Raw genomic sequence first — 19054 nt, forward strand, 5'->3', positions numbered from 1 at the left:
GAACTCCTCGGACAGCATGTTCACCGCCACGTAGGTTCCCTTGAAAGCGACATTTTCCATTCTTCCTATGACACCCAAGCTAATCAATTTTTCCAAGCAAGCCTCTTTTTGCTCTCGGGAAATACTCTCTCCTTCCGGGTATTGCGAGGCTAATGTCAAGACATCCCGCATTTTATCCATATTCACTATGAACTCCAGAACCTCTTCCTCTTCATCTCCAAAGATCGCGTTCACCTCACGATGCTCGGGTAGCGGGTTCCGCTGCACATTCGGTTCAGCTTTATCAAATTCCAGAACTTTTCCGTCGATCAATGCTTGCACCTTGAATTTCAGAGCGAGACAGTTATCCGCGTTATGCCCCCTTTCTCCCATATGGTATACGCATGTCCGGGTCTCATCATACCCAGGAAATCTTGGCGGGTGAGCTCGAGGTGGCTCTTTTGCAACTAAACGATTCTCCAAAAGCATGGGTAACAACTTGGATAAGGGTCGGGGTAGTGGGGTGAAAACAACTGGGTTTTTCTTTCTGAATTCCGGTGGGTTGGAAGCGGTCCAGGAGGACGTTCCTTGGGTAGGAATTGAAGGCGAGAAATTTCTGGGCTTTGGCGGATTAGGGACAAAAGCTACTTCTCCAGTTTGCTCCCTAATATCCCTTCTCAAAGGGTATTGGCGTTTGAAAGGCGCCTCGGGTATCTTCTTCTCTCTCGGTGCCCACTCATGGCGCTCGCCACCTTGATCGGGTGTGCAAATGTCCGACACCCAGAGGTGTTCAGCTTGTCGAAAAATTCAAACGGAAGGGCCTTGAGAAACAGATCTATTAGTTCATCTTCCGGGACGGGCGGTTTTACTTGCACACGCCCGGTGCTCTCCATCTACGGGCGTAGGCGCGAACGGCCTCGCTCTTTCCTTTTACTGTCCTTAAAAGGTCCTCTCTAGTTAGGGCGGTCAAAGTGTTAAACTTGTATTGCCGAAGGAACTCGTCTGCCGGTTTATCCCAATCGGCGAGCCTCTCCGGCTCCAATTCAATGAACCACGCTAGGGCTGCCCCAGATAGGCTTTCCTGGAAAGTGTTAACCAGTAGTGGAATGTTGTCGGAGAACTGCGACATTCGACGCAAGTAATACTTCAAGTGCGCCTTGGGACACCCGGTCCCATTATATCTTCTTACAAAGTCTGGCTCCTTGTAATCAGCAGGAACCTCTATCTTTTCGAACGGTGCAACCTTGTCGAATCTCGAGAGCTCATAACCTTGACTCGCCAAACACTCTTCGATCTTAGCGAGCCTCTTAATTTCCTCTTCCATTTTGAGGACTTGCTTCTCCTTTTTCTCCAGGTCAATCACAATGGGAGGATCCTTAGGCGGTCTTTCCGGATTCAGAGTTGGATTAGCGGCGGGCGCCGGATTAGCGTTTGCTCCATCGGATGGCCCCGCAGGAGCTTGAGAATTAAGGTCAACGGGGTATCTCCCCCGGCTTGCAATCATCATTGCCTTCATCTCCGCCACCATTGTGGCGATCACATTCATTTGATTCTCCAGATTACCCACACGAGGTGCGAGCTCTTCTTGTTCCATCCTTAACTTGCGCGTTTTGCTGCGAGTCCTCGTATTTATCACTCACCTGTTTTCGGAATATCAAATCAGTATGGGAAATATTAAGAATTGGAGACATTGATCCGTGGTAATTGACTTTTCTATATGTATGCATGAAATGCTCATAAAAGAAATAGTATGTATTCATTACAAACCAAATTGTTCAAAAGTATCTAAAAGATAACAAATATGTAAAATCTAAATGGGGGAATGGATCTATCCAAGTCGGGGCGCTTCCACTCTTCTTGCTCTTCTGATCCATCGGAATCCCATAAGTATGGGTCTCCTCCCTCTTCGATATCCACTGCTCTGGATCTTCGGGAATGTACGGTTCTACTCCCGGTACATATGGTACTATGTACTCCGGCTCATATGACTCTACTTCTTCAATCCGAGGAGATACGCACTCGGGTACATATGGCTCTACCATTGATTGGCGATACTCCTTAAACTTCTGGATATACTCCTTGGAGGCCCCGTGAACGTTCATCTCATCGTCCAAATAGTCCGGCCATTCAACTTGTTGCAGTGGGGAATTCTTCAAAGCGTGAAGAATAAGCTTGATCCGGAGCCCGATACAACTCCCTTGTTTCCTTAGTGAGCTTTCCTCGTATCATATCGAATGAGAAGATCCCGGGACAAACATCCGGTGGTATCTCTTGTAGAACTCCAAATTGCCTCACCACTCGAATGGGGTAATACGCCACAGCGCCGGTACATCCCAATAAGGGAATAGGGTTATCTTCAATACCCGAAATGCGAGCTTCTACGATCTTGGGCCAAGTCAAACGCCATCTAATATGCTCGGGTTTCAAATTGTCCAATAGCTCAACCCACTTTTTGAATGAGTATTTGGGTACAAGGGATTGACACTTAAGGAAGGATCTAAGGGGTGAACGTGCTCATTGATCTCATAACACCCCACCCGGAGTTGGAAAGTCTTTATATGAGAGGTGAACCACAAGTGGAGTAATCCGCTAGACGCTTGGAAAACGGCCTTTTTGAAGACTTGGAACGATTCATGGAGAGAAAAGTCTCAGCTAAGATCATGTACGAATAATCCCAGCGACAACACGCTTGTCTGGCTATATGAGTTATGGAGGGGTCAAAAGTAGTTCTAGAAGTCGGGAATAGAACGAATGCAAAGAAAGCCAAAATGAACACCTTTCCCGATTTATGACCGGTTTCGGTGGGTAGAGAGGAATAATTATCGAAAAGGAACGAGAATGTGAACTTGTTGGAATTGGACTTGTAAACTTTTTCAATTTCAGAAGTTTTAAGGCGAAGGAAACTCGATAACGAACGAGTGGAATCCATGTCCAAAGGGGGTTGAGCTATACGTTCTTCAAATTTGGCCCCGATAATAGCGGTATACTCCTCAAGCGTAGGGGTCAATTCCAATCCTTGAAAGTTGAACGTCATTGTTCGCGCGTCCCATGCCTTGGCTAGTGCTTGAATGAGCGCCGGTTGGTATTCCACTTTGATCAAATCTACAAGTCGTCCCAAACGTCCTTCCACATAGGCTTTGTTGACGATGTCGAGGCGATCCCACCATATAGCGAGTTCCTTGCGCGGTATTGGGATGACTTTGATGTCTCCATTCCCCATGATCTAAGAATGCAAAAATGATGATCCTAAAGTCAATTACCACAGTTTAATATGCATATGCATGTAATGTGATGCAAATGTGCTAACCAAATTCCATGTCATCTTTTGGTAACATGAGGGTCAACTACTCCCACTTGACCCAAATAAGCCAAATAGGGTAATTATGGACCAAATCTCACCCAAAGATGGCATGTAATTTGATTAGGATCGTTTAAGCGTAATCGGGGTAAAAAGGTCGTTCACAAATTGACAACTCATGAAATTTACAAGTCTAATACAATAAAGTCAAAAAAGATAGAACATGATAATATCTAGAGATGTTCGGACAATAAATGTCGATGAAAGTACATAATAGACTCAAAATATAATGAAACCTAGAAAATGCCCCAAAGTCGTACTAATCTAGACAGTGGGAATGGTATCCTCGTCCGATGAAATCTCTACTATCTCGGGAAGCTTGATATCTTCTTCATCATCGGAGGATATGGTGATAATTTCCTTCTTCTTAATCGGAGAATGTTTTGGGGCCGTCTTGGTAGCATGAGGCTTCCTCGCCAACTTCATGTACAATTCCCAGATTCTTTCTTTCTCGCGCTCGAGCTCCAAATATCGTCCACATCGGGTATAATCGCAACTCTCGCTACGGATGCGGTTCCGTCCGTTGAGCTCTCGTCCGTGAACAAATCCGAAAACTCGGAATGTAGCGGGTACTCGGTCCTCGCGTCGAATGGTCCTCCGCTCCCATGTGAATACATCGGGTGCATCAACACGACTTTGGGGCGCCATCTATCCTAAAAAGGAAAATTTGACTTTCAACCCCGATCACTTAAACGATCTTACAAATTGTGATGATATGTAGTGGAAATGTATGATATGCAAAATTTAAATTTACAAGTTCAAAATAAAAAGGGTAGAAAGCCTTACCAACCGATGTTACTCTTTTTTTGGTTTTTGGTTTTAGGTATACCAACCATCCATTTCACATGCGCATGAGACAGGTGAGGTTTAACTCTAAAGAAATCAAAAAGGCTCGGGTATGGACCTAAAAAGGCTCCCGCTATACAAATCGATGGGCCGCCCACAAGCGCAATCAAACAACAAGTGGGTAGGACCATCAATCTTGCATAGCGAGCGGGATCAAATATGGTCAACCCAAGTGCAATCAAACACAAGAGCTTCGCATACCGATCCCTATCTATGGCGACCTAAAAGGTGATTTCGCGGCTCGGGTTTAGGCGCTTGTGTGTGCAGTGTCGTGATCCTCGAAATATGCAAGACATGCACCACAATTTATATTCAAAACACCGCTTCAAAATTTGCATAAATAAACAAACAATCCAAAACTCCATATCTGCATCAAAAATGGTTAGCACAGACGCCACCCCTTATAACTCCCATCCGCATCAACATTTAACACTTTTTTGTTAGTGGACGTACCTCATCTTCAAGAGCATCTGCAGAAAACGAGGTTAGAAAACAATCAGCATTTTTATCGGCTTAAATCCTCTTAAAGTATTCCCCAGTGGAGTCGCGATGTCGGTAAATTTTCATATAATTACCTTTGTTTATGAATGCAATTTAGTGAATTATTAAGGTCATAAACCTCGAAACCTTTTTTTTCCATCGCGACCCTCCCGGAAATTTCCTCATTTCCGGGGTGGAATAGGGCTAACGAGCCGATCCCTCCTTTTTATAGGCATATATATATATGGGGGATCGCGAGTCTCTCCCAAGACCCATTACTCGAATCGCGATGTCGGGTAAAATTTTTTAAATATCGAAATTTGACCTTGTGTGGTCGGGTGGCATGTGCGAGATGTACATGCAATTTGGAGTCGCCACCGATCGATTTATTGGAAGGTACGATCGGAAAACCTTACCGAGCGGTCGGGAGAAACCGTTCGGTTCCGCGAAAACCGGAGATTTTGGGTCCGGGGATTTGGTTACGCCAAATTTCAAATTTGACGCCCTTTCGGTTACCGATGTTGATTGTTTTTCTAACCTAGGAATCCATGCAGATGTAATATCGGGTGAGGTAGGTCCTAACAATTCTAAGTTTTCATACGGATGGGAATTTTCTATCCTAATCAATCACAATCGGAAAAATTAATGCGCAATCAAAATCATTACAAACAAACAAATCAATCAAATCAAGGTTCGATATGTATAAAATGGCCCTATCGGCCCATACAAAAATCAAATTTGGGTGTCGGGGTGACTTGGGTAAAAATTTGGGGCGAATGGCCCGGAAGGGTAGAATGGTCATTTTTCGGGTTTGGGACCCGAAAATCACAAAATTTCGATTTGGCCAGTTGAATGTGACCATTTCTCATTTTTTGTGATTTTCTTGAATTTTTCTAATTTTTTTATTTTTTGGAATTTTTATTTATTTTTAAAAAATATTGGAAATTTTCCGGATCGAAATTAATCGACCCTCGAAGTCTCAAAAATTTTCGATCCAGACTTTATGAGTCCCGAATCGATCTACAAATTTTAGAAAATTTTTTATGAAAATCTGGGAATTTTTATGAATTTTCTAAGTATTTTTACAATTTTTTTGGATTTTTGGAAATTTTCTTTTTATTTTTTATTATTTTTTTATTATTAAACCGGACCGGGTCAACCCGGTCAACGACCGGTCAACCCGGTCCGACCGCTCACAAACCCGCCTACAACACCAAAACGACACCGCATATGCATTTTCTATTTATTTTCGATTTTCTAATATCTATTCCTAATATTCGAATATACTAAAATAGAACGGACGGCCGAGATCAACTCCTGGATCAATCTCGGCCGTCGACTCCTTCTCTCTGGACAAAACGGCGACGTTCTAGCCTTCGTACTCAAAAACGACGCCGCTTCGGGTATTGAAATAAACGGCCACGATCCGAACTAAAATCTAATCTAAGCCGTTCGTCCTACTCGGACTAAAACGACGTAGTACCAATTAAAAGCACGGACGGCCACGATCTAACCTAGATCTAATCTCGGCCGTTCGTTCTGTCTCTGCTAAAACGACGCCGAATCAACTATGAGCACGGACGGCCGGGATCTAAACTGGACTCAATCTCGGCCATCCATTTCATACGAAGAACAAAACGACGACGCATTTGGCCCCTTTACTCCGAACGACGTCGCCTTCTTAATGACCTAGACGACGACGTTTCTTCATTTTTTATTTCTATCTTATATACAAAATATCTAAAAAACACCAAAAAAATGGATCCAACGGCCTGAAATTAAACCTATCTAATTTTCCCCACCGTTGGATCAAAGCCGACTGGGACCATTCGCGCCAACGACCAAGCCACCTCAGCATGAACTGGACCTATCACCGAACGACACCTAGGACGCCGACTTGTTGACCTGACACGTAAGCATCGTCGTCTTCAACCTCTCGACGACGCGACGAACGGCCGAGGTTTCCCGGCGAGATCCAACGGTGAAACCTCGGCCGATCAACCTCAAACCAACGCCAATCTACTTGTTTTTACATCCAGATTAACATACTCTAAGATCAAACAATTTCAACGGCTAAATCATAGGAATCGAGCTACGCACGGTCACGGCATTCTGAATATCAATCGCGAAATACAGAGCATAACAATCAAATCCAAGCTTCATACATCCATAAATCGAGTTGAGGATACTCACCTCAGGCTCCGATCGAGCCCGGAGTTGCCAGATTTGCCTGGCCGAAGATCGGCCGAACCGCGGAATGTTGGAGGTTTGATTCAGGTGACTCGGGCGAAATCAATGCAGAAAAAGGATGCGATCATGGTCGGAGAGGTTCAAGGATGGAAACGCACATGCTAATTTCAATAATCGTGCAGGTGTGAGTGTGATGCCATAGATGTGCGGAATGAAGCTTTTGAAGTCGACTTACCGATTCTGGATGTCTCAAGGCGATTCGGGTGAAGCGATCGCTTCCTTGATCTTCGGGCGAGCTCCGGGAAGTGGTTTCACGGCTTGGAGTGGCCTGGATTGGCCGGACAACCGATTTGCAGAACAAGCTCCGGCGAGCTACGGTGAGGCTCTCTAGCACTTCTCTCACTACTCGCTCTCTCTTTCTCTCTCTTTTACGTTGGTTGTGCGAGCGAATCAGCCCCCCTCTTCTAGAATTCTCCCTTTGCTATTTATACTCGCATTTTGAATTTTGGGCGCGCACGGTGATGATTCACCGACTCACTTCGCACGTGCCCAAGCGTGCGAAGTGAGTTGGACGGAGACCGGAACGGAATAGGATTCCGTCCGGCTCCGTTTGGCAATCCGGCAACGCCAATTGCACGCGAATTGAGCTGGGTTTGCAGATTGTTGACTTTTTCACGTTGCCGCAGCTTTGACCGGCTCGCGGAGCTCTTCCGGCGGCCATTGTCCTCGGAGTTTGGCTTAATCGACGCATATTTACCCGAGGAACAAAACGCCCGGGTTAATTGACACAATTATCATCGATTGCATGGCCAATTTGTTCATTGAAATTCATCCAGGTACTTGTTCATGTGCGCGGGTGTTACGAGGAAGACGATGCACTATTCTCGGGACCCGGTCCGGTCGGTCCGCCGGCGTGTCGGACCGGTCTCGAACCGGTTCGAGACGGTAAACTTCACGCAATTTTCAAAATTAAACAAATTTGGCTGGGAATTTTTGCAATTAAACCTCAAAATTGGACTCGGGGGCCTAGATATTATCTAGAAATGTGTTTTTGCCCAAAATTTCCCATCAATTTATATGAAAACCCCAAATTTTTCTAAATCGGCAAATTGGGGAAAAACTCAATTGGACGTCTAATTGATAAAATTGGACTATGAGACCTATGCCAATAGATTCAGAATGTGTTAAAACCCCAGGGGTGATCCAATTGTGTATAGAAAATTGCTCAATTGAGAGTAATTTCAAAAATTGCAAAGTTGAGGGACTTAATTGCAAATAATTTGGGGATTTTGCCTAATTTGTGCAATTCGCGCAATTTAGGGTGCAATTGATCAAATTGAAGTTCAAAGGGACCACAATTGAATGTCTAGACTTAAAATGTGCAAAAATTACAAATAAAAAGACTCAATTGGTATTTTTTGTGCAAATTCAACCTTAGGCATTGTGAAGAAACACCTAAAATTGAACTCAATTTTCAATTTTTCTTGAGATCAATATAGAAAGGGAATTAAAAGAGAAATATTGGACATTTTTCTGTATTTTTGTGACCTCGAAAAGTATTTTTTATGATTTTTCAAGTATTTTCTTATTTTCCGAAAATATTAAAAAAAAGTGAAAAATATGAAAAATTATTTTTTGTTCCAAATTGGTTCCTTAAGCTTGGCCAAGGCTTCCAATGTTGATTTTATAATTTTTATTTTTTTTGTGAATTTTTTTTTTTAGGGAAGTGCTCAAAAGAAGGACGTAAGAGAGGAAGAAATTTCGTGTCTCGAACATCTGAGGGATGATGATGATGAATTGATTTATTCCTTCTTCAAGTTTGTGCCCATGAAATTTTTGGGCGATGAAGAAGAGGAGACAGATTGTTCGGATCAAAAGAACATGAACAATGCTACAAGGCATTACTTGCTAGAAGAGTCATGCCTAACGGACCTGTTGATTCAGACTTTTCGAAAGGAATGGTCTCAGAGATTCTTTATCCTCTCACAAACCCGCAGCTTCACAACTTCTGCTCCTTATCTACACCAACTTACACTGAACCGATTGCCTATTTCTATTCAAACTTCACAATGATCGATAGAAATGCAATTCGGTTTTCCTACGAGGGACAGAACATCATTCTGAGTGCTGAAGACATGGCAGATATTCTTGAGGCTGAGTTGTTCAACTTCACCAAAATCCATATCTAAGATGAAGATGTCTATAAGAAGCTATCTCGTAACCCCGACCTGTTAAGAGCCAACAAGCCACACGTTGAGCATCATCACTTTCCTCCGAGGACCATTATACTGCATAAGGTAGTCATCAAGCGCCTAAGACCAAAGGGTTCCTCAAAAACAGATGTCTCAAAGTATGAGGTAAAGCTTATCTGGGCCATTCTAAATGGACAACCCTTCTCTCTGCCTCATTTAATCTTTTCGCATATGAGGAGAGCAGTGAAGAAGAACAAGGGTCAGCTGCCCTATGGTTCTCTGATAAGCAGAATTTTTGAATACCTGTGAATAGTGGTACCTCTGGAGGTCGGATCCATAGAGCTTCATCAAGGAAGTGTGGGTGAGACTATGCTCACAAAGATGGGTTCTGATTTGAGAATGGAAGGCTGGAGGGATAGAAAGAAGCAAGTGATCCTCATAGACCTTCCTTAGAAGGAGGCTGCTGTTGAATCTTCACGGAATAAGTTTTGGGAACCATCCTCCGAGTCCACTCGAAAGAGAAGGATCAAGATGATTGCTCACAAATCAACCGGACCTTCTAGCAAAAGAAGAGATTGAATGATTCATTATTTTCTGAATGATAGTATGTTTTAAGTACATTGCATAAATGACCTGAATAGGCATTGAATTCAGGGGGAGCAATGTTTTATCACTATTTGACTTTGCGGGATACTCCCTATTGCTGATGACAAAAAGGGGGAGAAAATTAATATTTTGATGGTGCTATCTATTAGATATATGTGTATTCTTGCAAATATCCATAAATACAAGATGCATGTTCTGCTGAATACAAAGATTTCAGCATGTTCTGCGGAATACAAAAGCATGAATTTTGGAGACATCATCTGAGAAGGAACATACATCTTCTCTTAAACAGAACAGGTGAACAAGTTCTACTTTTTCAATATCATATATTTGAAAGCTCTGACTAAACAGGACAAGTGTCCGAGCATCAACAAAAGCGTGATGATTTGAGGAGTTACAATCTTCATACTTGTTCATATTTGAAATTGTTTTATATCTCAATGCACTTAGAATACAAACTTATCAATTGAGATAACACAAGTTTTGAATATTGCTCATCATAGCATATAAATGCATTCTTTCTTAGAACTTATTCTTGCTAGAAGTACAAGGAACGAAATTTCAAAATTATCACTTAGCAAGATTATCACTAGAGTAACTTTGTTGAAGTTGCTCATTCTTTTCTAAACTCAATTTTTTCATTACTACAATAGATCGTTTTGTCATCATCAAAAAGGGGGAGATTGTTGAGAAAAATCTCTAGATGGTTTTGAAGTTGACAAAACAATCCTAGTACTCTTGTATTTTGAGATAATACTGTGATTTACTTGTTTTGTAGATTATCCTTTGGTGCGAGGATGCACGAGGATTGAATCCGCAAAAGCATTTGGCTCATATGTTGTTTCCGAGAGTCTCGGATGCTGTTTCGAGCTCGGATGTTGAGTGGGGATAGCTCGGACGTTTGAATGACGCTCAAGCTGCGGGAGAAGTACTTCACTAGCGTGAATCAGAATTTCAAGAGGAATTCAAATTGAGCTTAATTGATGCATATTAACGGACACCATCGAGCTGGATCATTCTTGTAGATTTTCAATGACTAAGATCAATCAAGGATGCGGAATCAAGGAGACAAACCAAGACTTTCTAAATGGAAGAAACCATCTATGGAAACTCGGGATCATAATTGTATGGGCGATTTGATCCAAACGGGGAAGACTTTCCTTTGGCGATCCCCAACGGCTAAGAGATCTTCTTTTTGCAAACATCTCATCCAAAAGGGTAGATTTGGAAAGATCTCTTCTGAATGCTTTACAACGGCTAGATTGGAGGCGGAAGAGTATAAAAGACATCTCGAAGACAAAGGGAATAGAGATCGGTGTAAAGAGGGAAAAGTGTTCGTAATTCCTAGATAGAGTGTACTCCATTTTTTAACACACTTCTTGATCCATCCATTATAATTGTGAGGAGGTTTACACAAGAGTGTTGAACGCTAGGTGTGAAGTCCTGCGTGTCAAGGAGATCACCGATTTGTAACCTCCGAGCGGATTAATAGTGGAATCCGGCCGATTGGCTGTCAGCCGAAGAAGTAGACGTAGGTTTAACCAAAGCCGAACCACTATAATCCCTCTATGCGGTTTTCCTTATATCTTACTCTGATCTTTCTAAATATTTTGTGATAGCTAAACCGCACACGGACAATACGCATTGATCCTATTACATTTCTAGCATCAATTGAATTGCTTGATCATATGAGATTTCTGTTTTACATCGTGTGACTTGAATTCCGCAATAAAATCTTAAATTCGCACATTATCACCTATTCACACCTCTCTAGGTGAATTCACTAGCCAACAACAGATCGGAGCTAACCTTCCGAAAGACGTGGCAGAGTAATTGGTGAACCTCTTGAAAAGTTATCGGGATATCTTTGTTTGGTCTTATGCATATATGCCTGGTCTCGATCGATCGATCATCGAACATTGCTTACCGATTGATCTTTCGGCTGTACCCACAAAGCAAAGACTACGAAGGGCCAAGCCAAAATTAGCACTGAAGATCAAAGATGAGGTCATGAAGCTCCTCGATGTATGATTTATCGAGACCACCTAGTATTCTCATTAGGTTGCTAATATTGTCCCAGTACTAAACAAGGACGATCGGGTTCGAGTTTGTGTTGATTACCGTGATTTGAACAATACTAGTACTAAGGATGATTTCCCGCTCCCACATATGGACTTACTTGTGGACGGTATAGCTGGGTTTGAGTTATTTTCATTCATGGATGGTTTCTCAAGTTATAATCAGATTTTGATGAACGTGGATGATAAACTAAAAACTACCTTGAGTACTCCATGGGGGATGTTCCATTATAAGGTGGTTCGATTTGGTCTTAAAAATGCCATTGCTACTTACCGATGGGCTATGATCACTCTATTCCGTGATATGATACATAACGAGATTGAGGTCTATGTCGATGATATGATCGCAAAGACAAGGCGTGGAGAAGATCACATAGAAACCCCGACTAAGTTGTTCGACCAACTCCGGAAGTTCAAATTGCGGCTTAACCCGGCCAAGTACATTTTTGGTGCTAGCTCGGGCAAATTACTTAGGTTCATTGTCAATAATAAGGGTATCAAGATTGATCCATCTAAGGCGAAGGCCATTTGTGAGCTCAAGTCGTCAACGATAGTCAAAGAGGTTCGAAGCTTCATGGGTAGATTGAACTACATTGCTCGATTCATTTCTCAACTGTCTAAAACCATCAAGCCATTTCTCAACCTATTGAGAAAGAATGCACTAGTCGATTGGGATAGGGAATGTGAAGAGGCTTTTGAAAAGCAGAGGCAACATCTCATGAATTCGCTCGTACTTATTCCGCCAATGCCGGGGCAACCTCCGATCCTCTACCTCATAATCCATAGCGAGTCTTTGGGTGTTATGCTAGCTTACGTAAGATAGGAGGATGGGAAAGAACGAGTCATTTATTATTTGAACAAGAAATTCGCAACTTTTGAAATGAATTATTCCGAGGCTGAAAAGACTTACGCGGCGTTAGTCTGGGTGCTACACGGACTTCAGTAATATACTTTGTATTATTAGATGCTCCTAGTGACGGAATGCAATCCTATCAAATACCTACTGAACCAACTTGCCTTGATCGATAGACTTGCTAAATGGCAAAACCTCATTTCTAAATTTGATGTTCATTATTTGTCCCAAAAGTTAGTCAAGGGACGGGTCATAGCTAATGTTTTCGCCGAAAGTCCGAAGCGAGGCGATGGCACCTATCATCCCGATGATTGAATCATGTCGATAGAGGATTATATCCAAACTATGTATTTCGATGGAGCTGTGAATTTATCCGGATCAGATATTAGAACGGTTCTAATATCTCCTGGTCGCTAGCATTATTCTATCACAGCAAAATTGGTATTTCCTTGCACAAATAATATAGCAGAATACAAAGCATGCATTCTAGGCTCACAAACCGCGATCGAAATGGGTATAACCCGGCTCAAGGTATTCGGGGATTTTGCTTTGATTATCCTCCAAACTGTTGAAAAATGGAAAACCCAAGACGCTAAATTGCTACCCTACCATGAGTATCTAGATGAGTTGGTGGAGGAATTTAATCATATCTCATTTGAACATCTATCCAGGACTCACAATCGGTTCGTTGATGCATTAGCTATCTTGTCTTTAATGTTACAAGTCACCGATAGACTTGAGATTGAGCTCTTGAAGATCAAGGTATTGAGAAAGCCGGCCAATTGTATGACCGTGACTAATGAGCCCGATAGCATGCTATAGTTCCATGACATCAAGACTTATATTCAAAAGCGGGAGTTTCTTGAGAAAAGTACCACGACTGATTAAAGGTACATAAAGAAGATGGCTTCAAAGTTCGTTCTAAGTGGAGAGAGTTTGTATAAGCGGTTATTTGATTCTGTCCTTCTAAGATGTGTTGATTCAACCGAAGCGATCCGTCTAATGATGGAAGTACATGATGGAATATATGGTCCACACACGAATGGCCACATATTAGCTAAGAAGATTATAAGGCTAGGTTATTCTTGGTTCACACTAGAGAGCGATTGTATTCGGCAAGTTCGAAGTCGTCACAAGTGCCAAATTCATGGTGACAAGATCAACGTTCCTCCGAACGAGTTGTAACAGTTGTTCGAGCCATGACCGTTTTTTATGTGGGACATTAATGTGATCAGCCCTAGTAACCCTAAAGCATTTAATGGACATCGATTTATCTTGGTGGCAATTGACTATTTTTTCAAATGGAGCGAAACCGCGTCATATTTGGTGATCATAGCACGGAATGTGGTGAAATTTATCTGTCGCGATGTCTTTGCTCGATATGGCTTGCTTGAAGCCATAATTACCGACAATGGCTCAAACTTGAATAATAAGCTGGTCGATGATTTGTTCAAGGAATTAAAGATCAAGTATCCGAACTCTTCTCCATATCGCCCTCAAATGAACGGAGTAGTGGAAGCAGCCATTTGCGCTTATGGCTAAGACTATCAAGAATTATCGCGATTGGCACGAAAGATTGCCATTTGCACTTATGGCTTATCGGACTTCGATCCGAACATATCTTGGAGCAACTCCGTATTTTCTTGTGTATGGAATAGAGGCATATTACATGTCGAAGTGGAGATTCCTTCCTTGCATATATTATCTCGAGTCAAGTTGATTAAAACCGATTAAAGCCGATTGAATTCAGAAAAGGTTGGATCAATTGAACTTAATCGATGAAAAGTGACTCAAGGCTCTATGTCATGGCCAATGCTACCAGTAAAAGATTGCTAAATCCTTTAACAAGAAAGTTCAGCCTTGACATTTTTAGGTAGGAAACCTAGTCTTGCAAAGCTATTGCCCATTGTTCCACTTCCGGAAGGAAAGTTTGCTCCGAACTATGGTGGCCCATATGTTGTGAAGAAAGTAGTCCCAAGCAGTGCCTTAATCCTAGCAGAAATGGATGGTCGTATTTTTACCAGCCACGTTAATTCTGATTCTATAAAGAAATATTATACCCGATTTGGTCTGACATATTATAATTCGATTGAACTTTGAATGGTGGTTCCATTTCTTACCCCTATCAAGAACAACCCCACACTTGAGTAATTCTCAAATCAAAGAACGGTTAAAATTTTCTTACTTTCACTTACACTAATCTTCAAGTGTATTCATTGCATGCAAGTTGTGTATTAGTTCAAGTGCCCTAGACATCACAAAGAGCATTTCATGTCTATACCACGCATGTATGTTCCTTTGCTTAACCCAATTTGAACGGTGGATTCATTTCTCAAAACCCAATTAATGATCATCCTGGCAAGGAATCATTTCAAACCATCTAACAAATGAGTGAAGTGCCTTGGAAAAATCGAAACTCGAAAGATCTTCCAGCAAAATATGCAGAAGATTTAGAAGAGACCCTTCCTTCCTTTTGGAAAAAAAAAAAAAGGAAGCTAAAAAAGAAAGACGGGAGTAGGGAGTAAGAAAAACAAAGGTCGCCATAAGATACCAGTATATAATGAACGCGACGAGTAGAAGAGCATCTCCAAGAAGAGGTGGAGAGAGATGGTGGCATTAGAGTTGCATTGATCATGGAGAAACATCTTGTTGCCAGCAAAAGATGCTCTTACCCGATACAGGGGCTGTCTATTCATGCGGGAGGAGAGCAACCGCCAATAGGAAAACATGAGACGAAGCTATGACAAATTTTTTCGAGATCGAACGGACTATCGACAATGTCTATGTATAATGCTATGACAAATTTTTTTTTGTAGAGTATTATAATTTCTACAAAAAAAAAAAAAAGGAAGAGAGCTCTCTCAGAAAAAGTCTCAAGGGAGATCTAGGCGGAATTGGCGCACAAAATGCTCCTCAAGAAAGATCATTTTTTAAGCAAATCAATGAGGATTGTTCATCAGCAATGGCACTCTTGTTCGAAATGTCAAGGATGGATTATCATCGGTTTCATCATGCATCTCTCGTTATAAATAAGCCTTTCATTTCTAAACCTACCCCGAACCCATGTTACAACCCTTACCGAAAGTCTCTTCAGATTAGGGCACTTGAGTTAACATAGGATTTCAATTGCTTAAGTGCCGATTGAAGAAGTGCGAGCAAGATTATTTTATCTCATTTTGCAGGGTTCTCGACTTGTAAACCTTTTGCATCTAATAAGGATCTTGTTTCATTTTATAGCTTAACGACTCATATGAGTCCCCTTTTGATCAACCTTTGACTAAGCCCGAATTATAGTCCTTGTAGAAGACCTCATGAATTGGTGCGGTCATACGGATTGCGAGAATACCCGGACCCTTTGTCAAGTGTGATGAAGATGAATGATTCTCTTGCCCGCATCAATGGTCTAGCATTCAAAAGCCTCTTTATGAGAGTGAGAGAAAGTCCTTTCAGAGTGAAGGCTGCTCATTCAATTTGGTCATATTTGTTAAAATGATCGGACAGATTTTCTCATTAATAAATTCCCAGTGAAGCTTTGCAATGCAAGCAAAGAGCTCACAAGTTTTGCAGGCATATGATGTTGCATTCACATTGGTTTTATGCACATGAGCATTTTGTTCAAGAGAATGAACATGTATGATGCACTTAGCCTAGTCGTTCTTTAATTTAGGTAAGTTTTCTAAACTCTTTCGAGACTGATAGCCTTCTTGGTTTAAAGAAATCGGTTTCATTTGTGTCTACTGATTCGATTCGGTAATACACCCCTATTAGCTTCAATTCTACCAAATCATAATAACATACTTTTATGGTTTGATCTTATTTCAAGACCGCAATAACATACTTTTGCAATCTCGGGTTTTATCAATTCACAATAACATACTTTTGTGACTTTGGTCATTTTTCCATCTTTTCAATAACATACTTTTACAATTTTGGATCTTTACCAAATCATGATAACATACTTTTACGATTTTGATTTTATCTCCACAAAATCACAATAACACACTATTGTCATTTTGGTTTCATTAGATCACAATAACATACTTTTGTGATCTTGATCCTTTTACCAGGTTGAAATAACTTACTTTTGCAAATCTTGGGCTTCGCCAGATCATAATAACATACTTTTACGATTTTGGTCTCATCTTTGCGGAATCACAATAACATGCTTTTGTGGTTCGTCTTACTGGGTTACGATAACATACTTTTGTAATCTAGTTTTTATCAAGATGCAATAACACACTTGTGTAGTCTTGGCCCTTATCGACTCATAGTGGCTCACTAAAACGATGGTAGCCCCAAGAGACAAGGTGGTGCAACTTGAATCATAATTCAAGTACATTTCCTCATTACAGATCTTGCGCTATCTCGTATCAGGGAGAAGTCTCTAGTAATAGATGGGCCTAGTACCTTGAGATCCTCACATCCACAGGTAGCGTGGAAAATGAGGGAATCATCGACATTGTGAGGTATTTGGTAAAATAGGTATTTTCACATACGATCCAATAGTTTCTCTTGTCCATTTACGGAAAAAGGAAGCTATGACACATGTTATTTATAGCTTTGCATATCATACATCATTTCTACTGCATTAAAAATGGGATTAAAACTCCTGCAAAAAAAAAAAAAATTTAACATTCATCATTTGCATTGTCAAAATCTAGAGTCAATTTTTCTTTGAGTGAAACCTCTGCAAGCCTCCACTCAAAAAAGGGCAGATGTATCGACACCTAAATTTTGACTTTCCTTTTAATTTTTTTTAACTTCAAAAATCAGGGATTATTTCTAATTCCTACCAAAAAATAATTCGTTGTTCATGTTTACTTTTAGCATTCCTACATTACATTTTGCATTGCATAGGACCATAGGCAAATGGACTTAAATGAATTGAATTAACAGCACGAAAGCCAGCAATGATGAAAATTTGCTCAAACCTGTCATCCTTTGAATGGCCGAAATTTGAAATAAGAAGCTTCGTACTAAAATTTTGGTCTCATAGCAATCTGAGTGGACTACTAGTATGCTTGTGGAACAAAAGGAAAAAAAAGGGGGAAGAAAATCAATTTTTCATTAGTGACTCCCACGCCCATTCGCAAACGTGAGTCCCCCATGCCCAAAGAGCTATTGGTGGAAAACGCACACTCGGTAATATCTTCATCCATGAATCGTGACAAGAGCGAGTCAACCGAAGCAAGAATCAAGGTCTATCCACGTGATTGATGAAGAATATCTTCTCTTTGATATTTGGATGTTCATTTTTATGGCATACAGACACAAAACAAGAAAGAAAGTAAGAGAAGGTTATTATGTTTCACGAATACAAGACAAGGGAGCATGATTTGCGGATATACAAATAATCTCTCTGAATTAAGAGGTGCAAGAATATGGATATGATCTCGAGGAATCATCGGAATATTGGTGCAACATCAATACCTATTGAATAAGCTGGCTTATGGAAAATGAACGTGGACGCGATCAAGGCAAAAGGACAAATTACAAGATTGCGAAGAAAGAGCAATAATCTGTTGAGTATCATTAACCATCTTCCGTGAATCCCGAACTTCCAAAGAGATGTGAGAGACTTTTATTATAAAAAGCGGATGACTTTCATTCACGGGGGGTGGGGGATTGAATATATTCCGCGCTCATTAGAATTCAGCACTTGGTTCAGCACATCTAGGAGCAGAAATTGAGAGTGTTCTCGAGAAATTTGAGGGTTCGATTGTCTCCCCCATGGTCGAGACAATCCCCTAAACCGACTCATCAAGCGAGAACCGAGCATCCACGCCCGTCTGTGCACATCGCTACCGTTCAAACATCCACAGCAGTTCTATTCATTATTGTGCATCCACCAGTGGCCCTCTTTTCGTGTGCTTGCTCAGCCAAACAGCCGTCGCCTGCCTAGCCTCACCGGTGTACCCGACAAGTCACCGATCTAACCTTTTTGGGGATGAGTCGCCGATCTCACCTTTTTTACATGCTGTCCAGTTGCTATTCGGCCTTAATCTGAGGTTGATCAGTATTTATTTTTTCGTTACTTCGAGATCTAACCTTTTTGTTGAGTGATAGATCCATTAGTATAGAAGCAAACGCAAAAAGTGTGGTTTTGAAGGCAATTTACAGCTTAGGCATTTGCTAGAATTCTGCTCTAGAAAAGGTAGATTTCTCATTCTTGATTGCTAAATATCCTTGTTTAGTTAGAAAAGTGAATATATGTTCATATGTTTCGATGAATATATGTGGATTAGTAATCAAAGTTGAAAAATTGAGTCCTTTCCTATCAATAATGCCATGCACCCAATATTAAGCTAATGGTGGGACTAAAATCTGATTTTTTCTTGTAAAAGAATTCGTCCGTGACATATACTGGATTTTTGCGGTGATTTACATTGATTGTTTCTCGAGTGAAAATTGTTTGTTGTCATGGTAATTTAAATTGGATTGGAATTAAAAAAAAAATCTGATTTTTGTTGAC

This window comes from Rhodamnia argentea, chromosome 2 (genome assembly GCF_020921035.1).
Source record: "Rhodamnia argentea isolate NSW1041297 chromosome 2, ASM2092103v1, whole genome shotgun sequence".
NCBI lineage: Eukaryota > Viridiplantae > Streptophyta > Magnoliopsida > Myrtales > Myrtaceae > Rhodamnia > Rhodamnia argentea.